The 26,150-nt window shown below is 47.5% G+C and overlaps 1 protein-coding gene across 3 annotated transcripts in view; it reads right to left on the minus strand.

Annotated features, from left to right (window-relative positions):
* The window catches only part of LOC139230100 (CCR4-NOT transcription complex subunit 3-like), a 126,728-nt gene that overhangs the window by 81,918 nt on the left and 18,660 nt on the right, over positions 1-26,150 (minus strand). For 2 of the 3 annotated variants that reach the window (XM_070861918.1, XM_070861916.1), the window contains exon 2: positions 23,639-23,718. The exons of the other annotated variant lie outside the window; for it this stretch is intronic. The gene's annotated coding sequence lies outside the window, so the exon portion shown is untranslated. The remainder of the gene's footprint in view (positions 1-23,638; positions 23,719-26,150) is intronic. 3 annotated transcript variants of the gene reach the window in all.

Consider the following 26,150-nt stretch of genomic DNA (forward strand, 5'->3'; position numbering starts at 1 on the left):
CACACACACGACAAGCCCCGACACACTGTAACACACACACCACAACCCCCGATACAATGTAACACACACACCACAACCGCCTACACACTGTAACACACACACACAACCCCCCGACACACTAACACACAGACACCACAACCCCCGACAGTGTAACACACACACTACAACCCTCGACAGTGTAACACACACACCACAACCCCCGACACACTGTAACACACACACAACCCCCCACACAATGTAACACACACACCACAACTCCCGACACACTGCAACACACACACCACAACCCCCGACACACTGTAACACACACACCGTAACCCGACACACTGTAACACACACACCGTAACCCGACACACTGTAACACACACACAACTCCCGACACACTGTAACACACACCATAACCCCCCGACATACTGTAACACACACCATACATAACACCGGGCACACTGTAACACACACACAACCCCCGAAACACTAACACACACGACAACCCTCGACACAGCGTAACACACACACCACAACCATCCGACACACTGTAACACACACACCGTAACCCGACACACTGTAACACACACCACAACCCCCGATACAATGTAACACACACACCACAACCCCGACACACTGTAACACACACACCACAACCCAACACAGTGTAACACACACACACCACAACCCCCGACACAGTGTAACACACACACAACTCCCAACACACTATAACACACACATCACAACCCCTGATACAATGTAACACACACACCACAACCCCCCCCACACACTGTAAAACACACCACAACCCACGACACACTGTAACACACAACCACAACACCCGGCAGTGTAACACACACACGACAACCCCCGACAGTGTAACACACACACGACAACCCCCAACACACTGTAACACACACACCACAACACACACACCACAACCCCCGATACAATGTAACACACACACCACAACCCCGACACAATGTAACACACACACCACAACCCAACACAGTGTAACACACACACACCACAACCCTCGACACAGTGTAACACACACACAACTCCCAACACACTATAACACACACACCACAACCCCCGACAGTGTAACACACACACCACAACCCCCAACACAATGTAACACACACACCACAACCCCCGAAACACTGCAACACACACACCACAACCCGACAATGTAACACACACACTACAACCCCGACACACTGTAACACACATACCACAATCCGTCACACTGCAACACACACACTACAACCCCCGACACACTGTAACACACACACCACAACCCCTGACGCACTGTAACACACACACCACAACCCGACACACTGTAACACACACACCACAACCCGATACACTGCAACACACACACCACAACCCAGACACATTAACACACACACCACAACCGGAGACACTGTAACACACACACAACCGGACACACTGTAACACACACAACCGGACACACTTTAACACACACAACCGGACACACTGTAACACACACACCACAACTCCCGATACACTGTAACACACACACCACAACCCAGACACATTAACACACACACCACAACCGGACACACTGTAACACACACAACCGGACACACTGTAACACACACAACCGGACACACTGTAACACACACAACCGGACACACTTTAACACACACAATTGGACACACTGTAACACACACACCACAACCCCCGACACACTGTAACACACACACCGTAACCCGACACACCCCAACCCAGAAACTCTAACACACACACACCACAACAACCCGACACACTGTAACACACACAACTCCCGACACAGTGTAACACACACACAATCACCCGACACACTGTAACACACACACCATAACCCCCGACACAGTGTAACACACACAACCATCCGACACACTGTGACATACACATCACAACCCGACACACTGTAACACACACACAACCCGACACAGCGTAACACACACATCACAACCCAACACAGCGTAACACATACACCACAACCCCGACAAACTGCAACACACAAACCACAACCCCCGACACACTGTAACACACACACCACAACCCCCGTCACAGTAACACACACACCACAACCCAACACAGTGTAACACACACACACCTCAACCCCCGACACAGTGTAAAACACACACCACAACCACCGACACACTGCAACACACACACCACAACCCCCGACACACTGTAACACACACACCACAACCCCCGACACACTGTAACACACACACAACCGGATACACTGTAACACACACACACCACAAACCGACAGTGTAATACACACACCACAACCCCCAACACACTGTAACACACACACCGTAACCCGACACACTGTAACACACACATCACAACTCCCGACACACTAACACACACACCACAATCCGGCACACTGTAACACACACCGTAACCCGACACAATGTAACACACACACACCACAATGCCTGACACACTGTAACACACACACCACAACCCGACACACTGTAACACACACACCACAACCCGACACACTGTAACACACACACCACAACCCGACACACTAACACACACACCACAGCCTCCGACACAGTGTAACACACACAGCACAACCCGACACACTGTAACACTCACACCACAACCCCCGACACACCGTAACACACACAACCCGACACACTGTAACACACACACCACAATCCCCAACAAAGTGGAACATACACACCACAACCCGACACACTGTAACACACACCACAACACCGACACACTGTAACACACACAACACAAACCCCGACACAGTAACACACACACCACAACCCAACACAGTGTAACACACACACCACAACCCCCAACACAGTGTAACACACACACAACCCCCGACACACTGCAACACACAAACCACAACCACCGACACACTGTAGCACACACCACAACCCCGACAGTGTAACACACACACCACAACCCCCGACAGACTGTAACACACAAACCACAACACCCGACACATTGTAACACACACACCACAACCCCCGACACACTGTAACACACACACCACAACCCGACAGTGTAATACACACACCACAACGCCCAATACACCGTAACCCGACACACTGTAACACACACACAACCGGACACACTGTAACACACACAGCCGGACACACTGTAACACACACACCACAACCCCCGACACACTGTAACACACACACAACCCGGCACAATGTAATACACACACCACAACCACCGACACACTGTAACACACACACAACCCAGACACACTGTAACACACACACCACAACCCCGACACAGTGTAACACACACACCACAACCACTGACAGTGTAACACACTCACCACAACCCCCGGCACACTGTAACACACATACCACAACCCCCAACACAGTGTAACACACACACCACAGTCCCAAACACAGTGTAACACACACACCACAACCGTCAACAGACTGTAACACACCTACCACAACCCCTGACATACTGTAGCTCACACACAACCCGACACACTGTAACACACACCACAACCCGACAGTGTAATACACACACCACAACCACCCGACACACTGTAACACACACACCGTAACCCGACACACTGTAATACACACACAACTCCCGACACACTGTAACACACACATCACAACCCGACACACTGTAACACATACACCACAGCCCCGACACAGTGTAACACACACTCTACAACCCCCGACAGTGTAACACACATACCACACTGAAACACACACACCACAAACCTCGACAGTGTGCCACACAAACCACAACCCCCGACACACTGTAACACACACACAACCCCGAACACAATGTAACACACACACCACAACCCCGAACACAATGTAACACACACACCACAACCCCGAACACAATGTAACACACACACCACAACCCCGAACACAATGTAACACACACACCACAACCCCCGACACACTGCAACACACACACCACAACCCCCGACACACTGTAAAACACACACCACAACCCAACACACTGTAACACACACACCACAACCCCCGACAGTGTAATTCACGCACCACAACCCCCGACACACTGCAACACACACACCACAACCCAGGCACACTAACACACACAACACAACCATCCGACACACTGTAACACACACACCGTAACGCGACACACTGTAACACACACCACAATTCTCGACACACTGTAACACACACACCACAACCCGACACAGTGTAACACACACACTACAACCCACGACACACTGTAACACACACACAACCGGACACACTAACACACACAACCGGACACACTGTAACACACACACCACAACCCCCGACACACTGTAACACACACATCGTAACCCGACACACTGTAACACACACACCCCAACCCGACACACTAACACACAACCACAACAACCCGACACACTGTAACACACACACAACCACCCGACACACTGTAACACATACACCAGAACCCAACACTGTAACACACACACCACAACCCCCGACACTGTAACACACACACCACAACCCGACACACTGTAACACATACACCACAGCCTCCGACACAGTGTAACACACACAACCCGACACACTGTGACACACACACCACAACCCCCGACACAGTGTAATACACATACCACAACCCCCGACACACTGTAACACACACACAACCCAGACACACTGTAACACACACACCACAACCCCGACACAGTGTAACACACACACCACAACCCCCGACAGACTGTAACACACACAACACCGACACACTGTAACACACAGACCACAACCCCCGACACACTGTAACACACACACCACAACCCCCGACACACTGTAACACACAAACCACAACCCGACAGTGTAATACACACACCACAACCCCCAACACACTGTAACACACACATCGTAACCCGACACACTGTAACACACACACAACCGGACACACTGTAACACACACACAACCGGACACACTGTAACACACACAGCCGGACACACTGTAACATACACACCACAACCCCCGACACACTGTAACACACACACAACCCGACACACTGTAACACATATACCACAACCCGACAGTGTAATACACATACCACAACCCCCGACACACTGTAACACACACACAACCCAGACACACTGTAACACACACACCACAACCCCGACACAGTGTAACACACACACCACAACCCCCGACAGACTGTAACACACACAACACCGACACACTGTAACACACAGACCACAACCCCCGACACACTGTAACACACACACCACAACCCCCGACACACTGTAACACACACATCGTAACCCGACACACTGTAACACACACACAACCGGACACACTGTAACACACACACAACCGGACACACTGTAACACACACAGCCGGACACACTGTAACACACACACCACAACCCCCGACACACTGTAACACACACACAACCCGACACACTGTAACACATATACCACAACCCGACAGTATAATACACATACCACAACCCCCGACACACTGTAACACACACACAACCCAGACACACTGTAACACACACACCACAATCCCCGACAGTGTAACACACACACCACAACCACTGACAGTGTAACACACTCACCACAACCCCCGCCACACTGTAACACATACCACAACCCCCAACACAGTGTAACACACACACACCACAATCCCCAACACAGTGTAACACACACACCACAACCCTCAACAGACTGTAACACACCTACCACAACCCCTGACATACTGTAGCACACACACAACCCGACACACTGTAACACACACCACAACCCGACAGTGTAATACACACACCACAACCACCCGACACACTGTAACACACACACCGTAACCCGACACACTGTAATACACACACAACTCCCGACACACTGTAACACACACACCACAACCCCCGACACAATGTAATACACACAGCACAGCCCCCGACACACTGTAACACACACACCACAACCCCGAACACAATGTAACACACACCACAACCCCCGACACACTGCAACACAGACACAACCCCCGACACACTGTAAAACACACACCACAACCCAACACACTGTAACTCACACACCACAACCCCCGACAGTGTAATTCACGCACCACAACCCCCGACACACTGCAACACACACACCACAACCCAGACACACTAACACACACACCACAACCATCCGACACACTGTAACACACACACCGTAACCCGACACACTGTAACACACACACCACAATTCCCGACACACTGTAACACACACACCACAACCCGACACAGTGTAACACACACACTACAACCCACGACACACTGTAACACACACACAACAGGACACACTGTAACACACACAACTGGACACACTGTAACACACACATCACAACCCCCGACACAATGTAACACACACACCGTAACCCGACACACTGTAACACACACACCCCGACCCAGACACACTAACACACACACACAGCAACCCGACACACTGTAACACACACACCACAACTCCCGACACAGTGTAACACACACACAACCACCCGACACACTGTAACACACACACCATAACCCCCGACAGTGTAACACACAGCACAACCCCCGACACACTGTAACACATATACCAGAACCCAACACAGTGCAACACACACACCAGAAACCCCGACACACTGTAACACACACACCAGAACCTAACACAGTGCAACACACACACCACAACCCCCGACACACTGTAACACACACACCACAACCCGACACACTGTAACACATACACCACAGCCTCCGACACAGTGTAACACACACAATCCCCAACACAGTGTGACATATACACCACAACCCGACACACTGTAACACACACACCACAACCCAACACAGCGTAACACATACACCACAACCCGACACAGCGTAACACATACACCACAACCCCGACAAACTGCAACACACAAACCACAACCCCCGACACACTGTAACACACACCACAACCCCGACACACTGTAACACACACACCACAACCCCCGTCACAGTAACACACACACCACAACCCAACACAGTGTAACACACACACACCTCAACCCCCGACACAGTGTAAAACACACACCACAACCCCGACACACTGTAACTCACACACAACCGGATACACTGTAACACACACACCACAACCCGACAGTGTAATACACACACCACAACCCCCAACACACTGTAACACACACACCGTAACCCGACACACTGTAACACACACATCACAACTCCCGACACACTAACACATACACCACAATCCGGCACACTGTAACACACACACAACACCCGTCACAGTAACACACACACCACAACCCAACACAGTGTAACACACACACACCTCAACCCCCGACACAGTGTAACACACACACCACAACCCCAACACAGTGTAACACACACACCACAACCCCCGACAGACTGTAACACACACACAACACCCGACACACTGTAACACACACACCACAACCCCCGACACACTGTAACACACACACACCACAACCCGACAGTGTAATACACACACCACAACCCCCAACACACTGTAACACGCACACAACCGGACACACTGTAACACACACAGCCGGACACATTGTAACACACACACCACAACCCCCGACACACTGTAACACACACACACAACCCGACACACTGTAACACACATACCACAACCCGACAGTGTAATACACACACCACTACCCCCGACACACTGTAACACACACACAACCCAGACACACTGTAACACACACACCACAATCCCCGACATACTGTAACACACTCACCACAACCCCCGGCACACTGTAACACACATACCACAACCCCCAACACAGTGTAACACACGCACAACAATCCCCAACACAGTGTAACACACACACCACAACCCCCAACAGACTGTAACACACCTACCACAACCCCTGACATACTGTAGCACACACACAACCCGACACACTGTAACACACACACCACAACCCGACAGTGTAATACACACACCACAACCCCCGACACAGTGTAACACACACAGCACTGCCCTCGACACAGTGTAACACACACTCTACAACCCCCGACAGTGTAACACACATACCACACTGTAACACACACACCACAACCCCCGACAGTGTGCCACACAAACCACAACCCCCGACACACTGTAACACACACACAACCCCGAACACAATGTAACACACACACAACCCCCGACACACTGCAACACACACACCACAACCCCCAACACACTGTAAAACACACACCACAACCCAACACACACACCACAACCCGCGACAGTGTAATTCACGCACCACAACCCCCGACACAATGCAACACACACACCCTATCCCGACAAACTGTAACACACACACCACAATTTCAGACACACTGTAACACACACACCACAACCCGACACAGTGTAACACACACACTACAACCCACGACACACTGTAACACACACAACTGGACACACTGTAACACACACACCACAACCCCCGACACACTGTAACACATACACCACAACCCAACAGTGCAACACACACACCAGAACCCCCGACACACTGTAACACACACACCAGAACCTAACACAGTGTAACACACACACCACAACCCCCGACACACTGTAACACACACACCACAACCCACGACACACTGTAACACACACACCACAACCCCCGACACATTGTAACACACACCATAACCGACACACTGTAACAAACACACCACAACCCCCGACACAGTGTAACACACACACCACAACCCCCGACACACTGTAACACACACACCACAACCCTCGACACACTGTAACACACACACCACAACCCCCGACACATTGTAACACACACACCATAACCCGACACACTGTAACAAACACACCACAACCCCCGACACAGTGTAACACACACACCACAACCCCTGACACACTGTAACAAACACACCACAACCCGACACTCTGTACCACACACACCACAACCCCCGGTACACTGTAACACACGCAACACAACCACTGACAGTGTAACACACTCACCACAACGCCCGGCACACTGTAACACAAATACCACAACCCCCGACACACTGTAACACACATACCACAACCCTCGACAGTGTAATACACACACCACAACCCGACACACTGTAACACACACAACCCGACATACTGTAACACATACACCACAAACCCCGACACAGTAACACACACACCACAACCCCCGACACAGTGTAACACACACACCACAACTCCCGACACACTGCAACACACAAACCACAACCCTCGACAAACTGTAACACACACACCACAACCCCGACACAGTGTAACAAACACACCACAACCCGACACACTGTAACACACACACAACCGGACACACTGTAACACACACACAACCGGGCACACTGTAACACACACAGCCGTACACACTGTAACACACACACCACAACCCCCGACACACTGTAACACACACACAACCCGACACACTGTAACACGCATACCACAACCTGACAGTGTAATACACATACCACAACCCCCGACACACTGTAACACACACACAACCCAGACACACTGTAACACACACACCACAATCCCCTACACAGTGTAACACACACACCACAACCACTGACAGTGTAACACACTCACCACAACCCCCGGCACACTGTAACACACATACCACAACCCCCAACACAGTGTAACACACACACCACAATCCCCAACACAGTGTAACACACACACCACAACCCCCAACAGACTGTAACACACCTACCACAACCCGACAAACTGTAGCACACACACATCCCGACACACTGTAACACACACCACAACCCGACAGTGTAATACACACACCACAACCACCCGACACACTGTAACACACACACCGTAACCCGACACACTGTAATACACACACAACTCCCGACACACTGTAACACACACACCACAACCCCCGACACAGTGTAACACACACAGCACAGCCCCCGACACAGTGTAACACACACTCTACAACCCCCGACAGTGTAACACACATACCACACTGTAACACACACACCACAACCCCCGACAGTGTGCCACACAAACCACAACACCCGACACACTGTAACACACACACCACAACCCCGAACACAATGTAACACACACACCACAACCCCCGACACACTGCAAAACACACACCACAACCCCCGATACACTGTAAAACACACACCACAACCCAACACACACACCACAACCCCCGACACACTGCAACACACACACCCACAACCCCCGACACACTGTAAAACACACACCATAACCCAACACACACACCACAACCCCCGACAGTGTAATTCACGCACCACAACCCCCGACACACTGCAACATACACACCACAACCCAGACACCTCAACCATCCGACACAATGTAACACACACACCGTAACCCGACACACTGTAACACACACACCACAATTCCCGACACACTGTAACACACACACCACAACCCGACACAGTATAACACACACACTACAACCCACGACACACTGTAACACACACACAACCGGACACACTGTAACACACACAACTTTACACACTGTAACACACACACCACAACCCCCGACACACTGTAACACACACACCGTAACCCGACACACTGTAACACACACACCCCAACCCAGACACACTAACACACACACACAACAACCCGACACACTAACACACACACAACTCCCGACACAGTGTAACACACACACAACCACCCGACACACTGTAACACACACACCATAACCCCCGACACAGTGTAACATACACCACAACCCCCGACACACTGTAACACATACACCAGAACCCAACAGTGTAACACACACACCAGAACCCCGACACACTGTAACACACAACAGAACCTAACACAGTGTAACACACACACCACAACCCCCGACACACTGTAACACACACACCACAACCCTCGACACACTGTAACACACACACCACAACCCCCGACACAGTGTAACACACACCATAACCCGACACACTGTAACAAACACACCACAACCCCCGACACAGTGTAACACACACACCACAACCCCTGACACACTGTAACACACACACCACAACCCGACACTCTGTACCACACACACAACCCCCGGCACACTGTAACACAAATACCACAACCCCCAACACAGTGTAACACACACACCACAACCCCCAACAGTGTAACACACACACCACAACCCCCGACAGACTGTAACACACATACCACAACCCCCGGCATACTGTACCACACACACAACCCGACACACTGTAACACACATACCACAACCCGACAGTGTAATACACACACCACAACCCCCGACACACTGTAACACACACACAACCCGACACACTGTAACACACACACCACAACCCGACACACTGTAACACACACACCACAACCCGACACACTGTAACACACACACACCACAACCCCCGACACACTGTAACACACACACACCACAACCCCCGACACACTGTAACACACACACCACAACCCAGACACACTGTAACACACACACCGTAACCCGACACACTGTAACACACATACCACAACCCAGAAACCCTGACACATTAACACACACACAACTGGACACACTGTAACACACACACAACTGGACACACTGTAACACACAAAACCAGACACACTGTAACACACAACCGGACACACTGTAACACACACACCACAACCCTCGACACACTAACACAAACAGCACAACCCTCGACACACTGTAACACACACACCACAACCCCCGACAAAGTGTAACACACACACCATAACCCGACACACTGTAACACACACACCACAACCCCCGACACAGTGTAACACACACACCACAACCACTGACAGTGTAACACACACACCACAACCCAGGCACACTAACACACACACCACAACCACCCGACACACTGTAACACACACACAACTCCCGACACACTGTAACACACACATCACAACCCGACACACTGTAACACACACACCGTAACCCGACACAATGTAACACACACACACCACAACCCCGACAGTGTAACACACACACCACAACCTGACACAGTGTAACACACACACCACAACCCGACACAATGTAACACACATACAACCCCCGACACACTGTAACACACACACTACAACCCGACACACTAACACACACACCATAACCCCCGACACACTGCAACACACACACCACAACCCGACACACTGTAACACACACACCACAACCCGACACAGTGTAACGCACACACCACAACCTGACACACTGTAACACACACACCACAACCCGACAGTGTAATACACACACCACAACCCCCAACACACTGTAACACACACAAAACTCCCGACACACTGTAACACACACACCACAACACACTGTAACACACACACCGTAACCCCACACATTGTAACACACACACCACAACCCAGACACACTGTAACACACAACTCCCGACACACTGTAACACACACACCACAACACGACACACTGTAACACACACACCGTAACCCCACACACCGTAACACACACACCACAACTCCCGACACACTGTAACACACACACCACAACCCGACACACTGTAACACACACACCACAACCCCCGACACACTGTAACACACACACCACAACCCCCGACACACTGTAACACACACACCACAACCCCAACACAGTATAACATACACACCACAATCCCCGAAACGCTGTAACACACCCTACACAACCACTGACAGTGTAACACACACCTGGGCTGGAGTATTACTAGGGCAGTTTGATTCGTTACTGGGTTACATAATATTCAGTATATTTTATAATCAGATGTTGGAGATACAGAGAGATCACGATTAGAGATGTGTGGACAGATTATCCCACAAGCTATTGTTCCTTTCAAGCAAGTCCTTGATTTCCATGAGCAAATCGATAATGAAGAAGAAAGCTTTAGAGTGCCGGAAGATATCAATGAACTGGTCAGGTGGGCAGAACATCGGCAAATGGAATTCAATGTGGAGAAGTGTGAGGTAATGCATTTGGGGAGGGCTAACAAGGCAAGGGAATACAAAATAAATGGTAGGACACTGAGAAGTGCAGAAGAACAGGGGGACCTTGGAGTGCATGTCCACAAATCCCTAAAGGTAGCAGGCCAAGTAGATAAGGTGGTTAAGAAGACATACGGAATACTTGCCTTTGTTAGCCGAGGCATAGAATACAAGAGCAGGGAGGTTATGCTTGAACTGTATAAAACACTAGTTAGGCCATAGCTGCATGCATTACAGGAAAGATGTGATTGCAGAGGAGATTTACGAAGATGTTGCTTGAACTGGAGAATTTTAGCTATGAGAAATTTTGGATAGACTGGGGTTGTTTTCTTTGGAACAGAGGAGGTTGAGAGGGGGCCTTATTGAGGTGTATACAATTATGAGGGGCCTAGATAGGGTGGCTAGGAAGGACCTAGCAGAGAGGTCAACAACCAGGGGCATAGATTTAAAGTAATTGGGGGGAGGTTTAGAGGGGATTTGAGAAGGTGGTGGGGGTCTGGAACTCACTGCCTGAAAGGGTGGTAGAGGCAGAAACCCTCACCACATTTAAAAAGTACCTGAATATGCACTTGAAGTGCCGTAACCTACAGGGCTACGGACCGAGAGCTGGAAAGTGGGATTAGGCTGGGTAGCTCTTTGTTGGCCGGCGCGGACACGATGGGCTGAAATGACCTCTTCCCGTGCTGTAAATTTTGATGATTCTACGAATTCTGGATAATTATAATGAGCCTATGGGTCGAGTGTAAGCCTTCTCACTGTATTTGAGGAACTGGATATATAATTCAACTCGGCAGCACACTTTAGGGAGGATGTAGAAAGATATTTACTCAAATGGTCCCAGAGATGAGGGACTTTAGTTATGTAAAGGAACTGGAGAAGCTGGGATTGTTAGAGCAGAGAAGATCCTAGAAATCCCTGGGAGGACAGGCGCACCAACATCAGAATCCTCATTCAGGTCAACATCCCCAGTATTGAAGCACTGACCACACTTGATCAGCTCCGCTGGGCAGGCCACATAGTCCGCATGGCAGACACGAGACTCCCAAAGCAAGTGTTCTACTCGGAGCTCCTTCACGGCAAACGAGCCAAAGGTAGGCAGTGGAAACGCTACAAGGACACCCTGATAAAGTGCGATATCCCCACTGACACCTGGGAGTCCCTGGCCCAAGACCGCCCTAAGTGGAGGAAGTGCATCTGAGAGGGCGCTGAGCACCTCGAGTCTCATCGGCGAGAGCATGCAGAAACCAAATGCAGGCAGCAGAAGGAGCGTGCGGCAACCAGACTCCCCACCCACCCACCCCTTCCCTCAACAACTGTCTGTCCCACCTGTGACAGGGACTGTGGCTCTTGTTTTGGACTGTTCAGCCACCAAAGAACTCACTTCAGGTGTAGAAGCAAGTCTTCCGCGATCTCGAGGGACTGTCTATGATGATGATGATCAAGTGGAGATTTGACAGATGCTCAAAGTCATGAAGGGTTTTGATAGAGTAAATAAGGAGAATCTGTTTCGTGGTAGGAGGGTCGGTAACCAAAGGACACAGATTTAAGGTGACAAAAGAACCAGAGGCGACATGAGGAAACATTTTTTTACACAACGCACCTTAAATACTTGAAGGGAAAGCATTGACAGGGCTATGGAGAAAGAGCAGGAGTGGTATTCATTGGATAGCTCCATCAAAGAGCCGGTGCAGACACGATGGGCTGAATGGCCTCCTTCAGTGCTGTCATTCTATGGTCCTAATGTACCTCCACGTGATCTCTCGCTTTTTCTCTTTTTCCCTTAGTTCCCAGTATAAAGGTAAATAAAGATAGTTTCCCTTCCATATGTACAGCTGTCACTCACTCACAAGCTCATCTCTCAACCTGTCTGTCCACTGAACCAAACCTTCTATCAGAGAGATTTAATAGCCCGATACCCGATCAGATACAGGCATCAGGAAATGTTTCATAGGCCAGAACACTCGTCGCCTAACATGTAAAGAAAGAACATGCCTATCTTGTTCTCAGGACATCTCAAACCAAGGGATTACTTCTGAAATACAGTCACTGTTGTTTTATAGGCAAACTCGGAAGTCAATTTGTGCACAGCAGAATCCCACACACAGAAAAGAGATGAATGACCAGATCATTAGCTTGGTGAGGGAGGAACGTTGGTACAGACAGCAACACCACTCCCCTGTTCTTTGCATAGTACCATGGCAGCAATTATGGTCACCTGAGCGGACAGAAAGGGACTCAGTTTGATGTCTCATCTGAAAGATGAAGTCAATGGAGGCCAAAGGAAAAAGCCTGCAGGTGGAGTCATACTCGACACAAAGGATGATGGTTAGAGGCCAGTCATCACAGCTACAGGGCATCAGTGCAGGATTTCCTCAGCAAAACGTCCTTGGCCCAACCATTTACAGCTGCTTCATCAACAACCATTCCTCTGACACACGGTCAGGGGTGGGGCTATTTGCTGACGATTCCATCACAACTCCTCCCATGCCAGCCTACACCAGGACCTGGACAACATGGTCGCTGGTTCGGAATACTGGAACTGCCTATGTAACCACCATTGTGGGAGCACCATCTCCCATATGCCGAGAACAGGAAACAGCACGTTAAAATTACCTTGTCACACTGCAGCACGCTACAGAGGCAACGTCTCCATTACTGTAATGTTATCATCAGTGCAATTGACTCATTTCTTTCATTAAAGCTGCCCTTAACCCCAAAAGTACCAGAACAAAAAGACAGACAAAAATAATATGCCATGGATAAAGCCCTGCATTTAATCACACTGTAACAGGGACACTGCACTGCAGTCAGTAATGGGGGCCTCTCCAATTAACCCAGCACATATCTAGCATCTGGACTTAAATAGCTAATTAACTGTAACATCCTCCTAAACATGTAAGTGCAGAAGCCGTAGGTTGTGTTTGCAGGCGACAGTACGAAAACAGGAAGTTTCCAAATGAACAGGAAGTTCAGTGATGTGTCATTTTCCACCGGTCGGATAGTTTGATCTGTTTCACGTTGAGGTTACACAGCTGGCACTTCTCACAAATACAATGAAAGTGAATCCATGGGTCTAGTTAATATACAAGGCCTCGGAGCAGAACGACTCTCCCTGGTCCTCTGGCCTACACAGCAACAACTTGCATTTATATAGCGCCTTTAATGTTGAAAAACATTCCAATGTGCTTACACATCCTGACACAGTTGTTACGATAATCCTCAGCAGCCGATCCATGCACAACTACATTGTGCATGAGCTGTGCCTGAACCTCTGCTGGCTTTATTCAGCTACATCCGGTGAGCGTGCTCTGGGTGCTGAATGGGGGATGGGTGCAATACACCCAGCACCCAATCAGGAACACAAGGGAGCTCAGAAATTCCTGCTTATGATATCAGGCCCTAAATTTCATAAAATATTATTCTGTGTTCCTAGTCCAGTTACCACCCTAAAACATGCACTGTTTTAAAAGGGATGCAACGTAAGCACTCAGTCTCATCAACAGAATGTGGTTGGGCACATTATAACGTCAACTCAGCAAAGGAAGCTGGTTAAACACCCACCATCATCACAACATAGAATTATAGAGAGATACAGCACTGAAGGAGGCCATTCGGCCCATCGTGCCTGTGCCGGCTCCGTGGTAGAGATATCCAATCAGTCCCACTCCCCCTGCTCTTCCACCATAGCCCTGCAAATTTTTCCACTTCAAATATTTTTCCAATTCCTTTTTGAAAGTTACTATTGAACCTCTGGTTCTTTTGCCAATCACCTTAAATCTGCTCTCTCTGGTTACTGACTTATGTTGCCTCTAATTTTTGGGGGTCCGTGCAGCCCCTTCAAAATTATGCACATGTGCATTTTTTCCTTTTAAAAGCTGGTGAGCCGACTGCACGGGAGCTCCAGAGCATCGCCCAGCCACACAGTTAAAGGGAACATTGTTACAGACCCTTGTCAGTGGAAACATTTTCTCCTTATTTACTCTATAAAAACCCCTCATGATTTTGAACACCTCCATCAAATCTCCTCTTAACCTTCTCTGCTCTGAGAACAACCCCAGCTTCTCCACATAACTGAAGTCCCCCATCCCGGGAATCACTCTAGTACATCTCCTCTACACCCTCTCTGAGGCCTTTCCATCCTTCCTAAAGTGCTGTGCCCAGAATTGGACACAATACTCCAGTTGAGGCTGAACCAGTGCTTTACAAAGGTTTATCAGACTTCCGTGCTTTTGCACTCTATGCCTCTATTAATAAAATAAAGGAACTCATGTGCTTTAACAGCCTTCTCGACTTGTCTTGCCATCTTCAAAGATTTGTGTATGTACACCCAGGTCTCTGTTCCTACACCCCCTTTAAATTGTACCATTTAGTTTGTATTGCGTCTCCTCATTCTTCCTACCAAAAGGCATCACTTCGCACCTGCCATGTGCCTGCCCATTTCAGCAGTCTGTCTCTGACCTCCTGAAGTGTGTTACTGACCTCCTCATTGTTTACTACATTTCCGAGTTTTGTGTGATCTGCAAACTCTGAAATGAAGCCCTGTATACACAAGTCCAGGTCATTAACATACATCAAAAAGAGCAGTGGTCCGAATACCGACATCTGCGGCAGGCTACTGTATCCCTCCCTCCAATCTGAAAAACCGTTCACCACTACTCTCTGCTTTCTGTCCCTGACCAATTTGTATCCATGCAGCCACCGTCCCTTCAATGCCATGGGCTTCACTTTTGCTAACAAGTCTATTATGTGGCACTTTGTCAAACGTCTTTTGAAAGTCCTTCTGTACAACATCAACCACACTACCCTCTCCGTTACTTCATTAAAGATCCATCATCGATTAATCTGGTTAAACACACACCATAATCAATCTTGTTAATCACAGATCGTCACTGGAATCTATGAAATGCAGACCACCATGAAAAGAATCTGCTTAAATATTCCCCTATCCAACGAGCCAACCATTTCAGACACAATCTGTTGCTAATAGTCCGTGCAGATTCAAGGTCGCCTCCTGAGCTACTGTTCCTCTGTCACTACTGGGCGACTGATTTTTGCACTTGGTGGGAGAGATCAGTTGCCTTTGGCAGAGAGCCTGGTGGAAGGTGTGAGAGAGACAGAGAGATCACAATTTCATTCAGCAGCAGAGAAATCAATCAGTGAAATGAAACGTGATGCAATGCTCAATGCAGTCCTGGCTCCTTCATAGAAACATAGAACATAGAAAATAGGTGCAGGAGTAGGCCATTCGGCCCTTCGAGCCTGCACCACCATTCAATGAGTTCATGGCTGAACATGCAACTTCAGTACCCCATTCCTGCTTTCTCGCCATACCCCTTGATTCCCCCTAGTAGTAAGGACTAGATCTAACTCCTTTATGAATATATTTAGTGAATTGGCCTCAACAACTTCCTGTGGTAGAGAATTCCACAGGTTCGCCACTCTCTGGGTGAAGAAGTTTCTCTTCATCTCGGTCCTAAATGGCTTACCCCTTATCCTTAGACTGTGACCCCTGGTTCTGGACTTCCCCAACATTGGGAACATTCTTCCTGCATCTAACCTGTCTAAACCCGTCAGAATTTTAAACGTTTCTATGAGATCCCCTCTCATTCTTCTGAACTCCAGTGAATACAAGCCCAGTTGATCCAGTCTTTCTTGATATGTCAGTCCCGCCATCCCGGGAATCAGTCTGGTGAACCTTCGTTGCACTCCCTCAATAGCAAGAATGACCTTCCTCAAGTTAGGAGACCAAAACTGTACACAATACTCCAGGTGTGGCCTCACCAAGGCCCTGTACAACTGTAGTAACACCTCCCTGCACCTGTACTTAAAACCCCTTGCTATGAAGGCCAACATGCCATTTGCTTTCTTAACCACCAGCTGTACCTGCATGCCAACCTTGAATGACTGATGTACCATGACACCCAGGTCTCGTTGCACCTCCTCTTTTCCTAATCTGTCGCCATTCAGATAATAGTCTGTCTCTCTGTTTTTACCACCAAAGTGGATAACCTCACATTTATCCACATTATACTTCATCTGCCATGCATTTGCCCACTCACCTAACCTATCCAAGTCACTCTGCAGCCTCATAGTATCCTCCTCGCAGCTCACACTGCCACCCAACTTAGTGTCATCCGCAAATTTGGAGATACTACATTTAATCCCCTCGTCTAAATCATTAATGTACAATGTAAACAGCTGGGGCCCCAGCACAGAACCTTGCGGTACCCCACTAGTCACTGCCTGCCATTCCTGTCTGACAACCAGTTCTCAATCCATGTCAGCACACTACCCCCAATCCCATGTGCTTTAACTTTGCACATTAATCTCTTCACACGGAGGCAGTAAACAGATTATCATCTTCATTCACGACGAGTATACAGTTTTACAAGAAGAAAAATAAATTGTAACAACTCCTGCAAAATCTCGGCCGTGTTGTAAGGCCGTGGATTATGATTTCATTGTGATACTGAGTCGCTTTTCACTCCAGCTCAATGTCATGAAATTAAATGATGCGTATGTGAGTTTCTGTGATTAATGGGATCCCATCCCGAGCAGGGTATGTGTGTGAAATGATAGTCAGTGTGTCAGGAATAAACTGGGTGAGGCCTCTTGCATCTGGTAGAGGAGATGTGATGCTGGTTCCCCATAGTGCAGGTTTATCTATCACGTGTTTCATGATTTGTATTTAATTATGTTGTCTCATACTCCTTGCTAGCCTGTACCTACTGTCAGTGTCTGTTATATCGGTCACCATTAGCTCTTGCCAAAGCATTCTTGTATGGTGCCAGATTGTCATATTGTCCCATCATATACCCGCCTGTTTTGTCCCATTCCATTGCTGTATCTCTCCTGAAGATATCCTGCCCATTTCATCCCGTCCTCTTACCACAGCAGGAAACCAGCATGCTTCGATTTAGTCTTCTGCTTAATCTCACTTACTTTTCTCGGCTTTCCAAGGTAGCCCCACAGAGGTTGTTTTAAAACGAGCACAGACTGGGGCAGGAAATTTACATTTGTACTGATTTTTTTTGTCAGCAAACATGGCGAATTAGGCACTGGGTCTGAATGCCGACTGTCTGTAAGGTGCAGACACCTGTCATGTATAGGTTACATTCCCAACGTAACTGGACCCTGTAATGTGCTCAAGTCTAGACAATTCTAATCCTTCCAGTGTAAAAGCGGAACTACAGGATTCTGCAAGGGTACACAAAATAGAGAACAAATTGTTTTTGAGTTTGCTTCAGGTTTGAAGCGCCGATTTAGAGTGCCTCTTTATTTCCTGATGTTTAAATCCATTTCAGTCCTTCTGATGTCATTGTGCTTCTTGTAATTGGTTGAAGCACAGCAAAGAATGATACATTATTAAAATAAGACTGTTAACCTCCCATTATTCCAAAATGTGCATTGGTTTAGCAGTGAGTTAGTTAAATTGACATCACCATGTGTACACTCCGGCTACTCGCTGCACTTTCAATTCCTCTGCTAACCCAACAGTGTGGCCTGTGGTTTACGTGTGAAACCCCCCCAGTGGCTGCATAGTTCGAGCCCACTGCTCCAGCGTAATCCATAGTGAGATTGTTTGAAAAAATCCCTATTTGCACAACAACTTTAGCACTGCAGCAAATTCGCTGCGACGTTAAAGCCCGTGTGTAAATACACCTCAAAACGCTACAAATTACATCAACAACGAACATTTCTGGGGTCGGGGAAACATAGAAACATAGAAAATAGGTGCAGGAGTAGGCCATTCGGCCCTTCGAGTCTGCACCACCATTCAATAAGATCATGGCTGATCATTCCCTCAGTACCCCTTTCCTGCTTTCTCTCCATACCCCTTGATCCCTTTAGCCGTAAGGGCCATATCTAACTCCCTCTTGAATATATCCAATGAACTGGCATCAACAACTCTCTGCGGCAGGGAATTCCACAGGTCAACAACTCTGAGTGAAGAAGTTTCTCCTCATCTCAGTCCTAAATGGCTTACCCCTTATCCTAAGACTATGTCCCCTGGTTCTGGACTTCCCCAACATCGAGAACATTCTTCCCGCATCTAACCTGTCCAGTCCCATCAGAATCTTATATGTTTCTATGAGATCCTCTCGCATCCTTCTAAACTCCAGTGAATAAAGGCCCAGTTGATCCAGTCTCTCCTCATATGACAGCCCAACCATCCCTAGAATCAGTCTGGTGAACCTTCGCTGCACTCCCTCAATAGCAAGAACGTCCTTCCTCAGACTAGGACACCAAAACTGAACATAATATTCCAGGTGAGGCCTCACTAAGGCCCTGTACAACTGCAGTAAGACCTCTCTGCTCCTATATTCAAATCCCCTAGCTATGAAGGCCAACATACCATTTGCCTTCTTTACTGCCTGCTGTACCTGCATGCCCACTTTCAGTGACTGATGAACCATGACACCCAGGTCTCGTTGCACCTCCCCTTTTTCTAGTCTGCCGCCATTCAGATAATCTGCCTTCGTGTTTTTGCCCCCAAATTGGATAACCTCACATTTATCCACATTATACTGCATTTGCCATGCATTTGCCCACTCACCTAATCTGTCCAAGTCACCCTGCAGCCTCTTAGCGTCCTCCTCACAGCTCACACCGCCACCCAGTTTAGTGTCATCCGCAAACTTGGAGATATTTCACTCTATTCCTTCATCCAAATCGTTAATGTATATTGTAAAGAGCTGGGGTCCCAGCACTGAGCCCTGCGGCACTCCACTAGTCACTGCCTGCCATTCTGAAAAGGACCTGTTTATCCCGGCTCTCTACTTCCTGTCTGCCAACCAGTTCTCTATCCAGGTTAGTATATTACCCCCGATACCATGCGCTTTGATTTTGTACACCAATCCCTTGTGAGGAGGTGGAGGGGGTGGAGCTGGGGAGTGCCTCGAAGTGAGAAATCTCACTCCTTCGGCACTCACATTGACGGTCTACACACGTTGGGGTACGTGCGAGGGGACATGGGGCACATCTGCAGATTAAGCAGCAAGCCCGTGTCCAACTGAGTTTTAACACCACTGGATCTTTTCTGCTTTTGATGGAAATATCAGATGGGAACGGAATGCGACCCCCAAACACCTGTAACAACCCCACATAATACATGGAATTTGAGTTCTTCAGTTGTAAATCAGCGGCCTGTGCCGAAAGCCTACAGTTACAGGTGCCTTTCCACTGTTATTATTTTCCGTTACCGATTTTCTTGGAGCTGTGGTTAGCTCCAGTTGTTAAACTAGTGTGGAGTCTGGTGAAACAGATTACTGGTAATCAATTAAACACAGCACTGTGAGAGTCTCTTTCCACACGAAGGTTACACGCCCACCAAAATCAGCCTCTGGTTCAACACACACTACAGCTGCAATCCAGTCACACACACCCCACAGTGTCACAAGGTTACAGCACAGCAAGAGGCCATTTGCCCAGGAAATGGGGGTCACTGTTTTTCTCCACATGAGCCACCTGCTCTAATAATTGCTTTTTGAAAGAAAACGGTATTAATTCTCTTCAAAAAATATTATGGACTCTGCTTCAACAACAGTTTGCAGCAGAGTTCCACATTTTAATTACCCACTGTAAATATTTCTCATCTCCTTTACTTCTTTAGTGATGATGGTCACTAGAATCTGGTTAAATACATATAATCGGCACGACAATCACATGATGGTTTCCACAATTTGGATGTCACCAAAATAGGCGTAACACAGACACCACCTCTACAATCTGACTAAACACACAATCTCACGAATCTGATTAAACACAGTCACACCAAGCTGATTAAACACAGTCTCACGAATCTGATTACACAGTCTCACGAATCTGATTAAACAGTCTCACGAATCTGATTAAACACACATACTCACGAATCTGATTAAACACAGTCTCTACAATGTGATTAAACAGTCTCTACAATGTGATTAAACTCAGTTTCTAGAATCTGATTAAACACAATCTCACGAATCTGATTAAACACGCAGTCTCACGAATCTGATTAAACAGTCTCACAAATCTGATTAAACAGTCTCTAGAATCTGATTAAACACAGTCTCACGAATCTGATTAAACACAGTCTCACGAATCTGAATAAACACAGTCTCTAGAATCTGATTAAACACAGTCTCACGAATCTGATTAAACAGTCTCACGAATCTGATTAAACACAGTCTCACAAATCTGATTAAACAGTCTCACAAATCTGATTAAACACAGTCTCACGAATCTGATTAAACACAGTCCCACGAATCTGATTAAACAACAGTCCCACGAATCTGATTAAACACAGTCTCACGAATCTGATTAAACACAGTCCCACGAATCTGATTAAACAACAGTCCCACGAATCTGATTAAACACAGTCTCTCAAATCTGATTAAACACAGTCCCACGAATCTGATTAAACACAGTCCCACGAATCTGATTAAACACAGTCTCTTGAATCTGATTAAACACAGTCTCTTGAATCTGATTAAACACAGTCTCACGAATCTGATTAAACACTATCGGTTAGAATTTCGGGAGCTTTGCGACCGGGTTTTGGCCATGTTTTGACCCTCTGCGGTGAAACCCCGGTTGCTAAGCCCGGTCGTGATCCTCGGTTCCGTGTTTGCGACGGCGCATGTAAGCACCACCCTGGAGAGGTGCGCAGGATATGTAACGACTCGGATTGCGTTACCGTCCGAGTTTCGGCACTCACCCGACCCGTACGCAGCGCCCAGAAGACCACCAGGTAAAACCTAGCGGTACAGCCCTGCCAGCAGCGGTAAGTTGGAAAACCTGAAAAAAAGGCAAGTTAAAGGTTTTATTTTTTTATAGCGATGTTAAGGGTCTTGGTAATGTTTTTTGATTGTTTTTGAAACAAAAAAATTTTCCCCAGCCAAGGCCACTCTCGCAGCAATCCCAGCCCCCCAATTATGTAGGCGCCGATCGCATTTTTGCGTCCCAAATGATAGAACAACGCCTCCCTTTGCGATGCACCGCTGGCGCAACACCAAGAGCCGACCGTTCGGCCTTAAATCGGTAACGCAGCGAAAATGGCAATTTTCACGTATCTTTTGTTTTCTGCAAAAAAAAACAAAACCCAAAAATCCAGCCCAGTCTCTAGAATCTGATTAAATAAAGTCTCTACAATCTGATTACACACGGTCTCTACAATCTGATTACACACGGTCTCTACAATCTGATTACACACGGTCTCTACAATCTGATTACACACGGTCTCTACAATCTGATTACACACGGTCTCTACAATCTGATTACACACGGTCTCTACAATCTGATTACACACGGTCTCTACAATCTGATTACACACGGTCTCTACAATCTGATTACACACGGTCTCTACAATCTGATTACACACGGTCTCTACAATCTGATTACACACGGTCTCTACAATCTGATTAAACACGGTCTCTACAATCTGATTAAACACGGTCTCTACAATCTGATTAAACACGGTCTCTACAATCTGATTAAACACGGTCTCTACAATCTGATTAAACACGGTCTCTACAATCTGATTAAACACGGTCTCTACAATCTGATTAAACACGGTCTCTACAATCTGATTACACACGGTCTCTACAATCTGATTACACACGGTCTCTACAATCTGATTACACACGGTCTCTACAATCTGATTACACACGGTCTCTACAATCTGATTAAACTCGGTCTCTACAATCTGATTAAACACGGTCTCTACAATCTGATTAAACACGGTCTCTACAATCTGATTAAACACGGTCTCTACAATCTGATTAAACACGGTCTCTACAATCTGATTAAACACGGTCTCTACAATCTGATTAAACACGGTCTCTACAATCTGATTAAACACGGTCTCTACAATCTGATTAAACACGGTCTCTACAATCTGATTAAACACGGTCTCTACAATCTGATTAAACACGGTCTCTACAATCTGATTAAACACGGTCTCTACAATCTGATTAAACACGGTCTCTACAATCTGATTAAACACGGTCTCTACAATCTGATTAAACACGGTCTCTACAATCTGATTAAACACGGTCTCTACAATCTGATTAAACACGGTCTCTACAATCTGATTAAACACGGTCTCTACAATCTGATTAAACACGGTCTCTACAATCTGATTAAACACGGTCTCTACAATCTGATTAAACACGGTCTCTACAATCTGATTAAACACGGTCTCTACAATCTGATTAAACACGGTCTCTACAATCTGATTAAACACGGTCTCTACAATCTGATTAAACACGGTCTCTACAATCTGATTAAACACGGTCTCTACAATCTGATTAAACACGGTCTCTACAATCTGATTAAACACGGTCTCTACAATCTGATTAAACACGGTCTCTACAATCTGATTAAACACGGTCTCTACAATCTGATTAAACACGGTCTCTACAATCTGATTAAACACGGTCTCTACAATCTGATTAAACACGGTCTCTACAATCTGATTAAACACGGTCTCTACAATCTGATTAAACACGGTCTCTACAATCTGATTAAACACGGTCTCTACAATCTGATTAAACACGGTCTCTACAATCTGATTAAACACGGTCTCTACAATCTGATTAAACACGGTCTCTAGAATCTGATGAAACACGGTCTCTCGAATCTAATGAAACACAGTCTCTATGGTTCCACGTATGCTGCCCATCTTCCAGCCACTCACCCACGTGTCCTTTGTTTATATCTGTGTCATCCAACTTTTTAACTGTGGAAACGTCATAACTGAGCCGACTGCTACCCTCACCTGATGCTATACATAGTCCCTATGTAACTCTGCCTCCGGTATAATTTACAATTGAAAAGGCAAATGATAAACTGGGGCTTTGCTTGTACAATCCCTGTTCCCAGACAAAGCAGCTGTCTCATAGCTTAAGGCGATCTTCGGCTCGGTGCTTATTACAGAGGGCACATTTGGAAAAAGGACACATCTATTTCAAAAAATCACTCACGAGTGCGATGCACCAACAATGCTACAACTATCGGGCTACATCAACAAACAGGCTCCTGTTGGAAGCCAGGTTAAAATCGCACGGTTCATCACGGATTGGCTGTCACTGCATATATCCAGCGGGGCAATGATAGTTCATGGACCCAGCACAGCACTACAGGCAACCTCTCTGTAAACAAACACAGCCTCCAGTGTTCTTCCTGTCTGCAACTTCATCCCACAAAGACTTGTGGGCTGGAAAAAAGAG

Source organism: Pristiophorus japonicus, chromosome 19 (assembly GCF_044704955.1).
Source record: "Pristiophorus japonicus isolate sPriJap1 chromosome 19, sPriJap1.hap1, whole genome shotgun sequence".
Taxonomy (NCBI): domain Eukaryota; kingdom Metazoa; phylum Chordata; class Chondrichthyes; family Pristiophoridae; genus Pristiophorus; species Pristiophorus japonicus.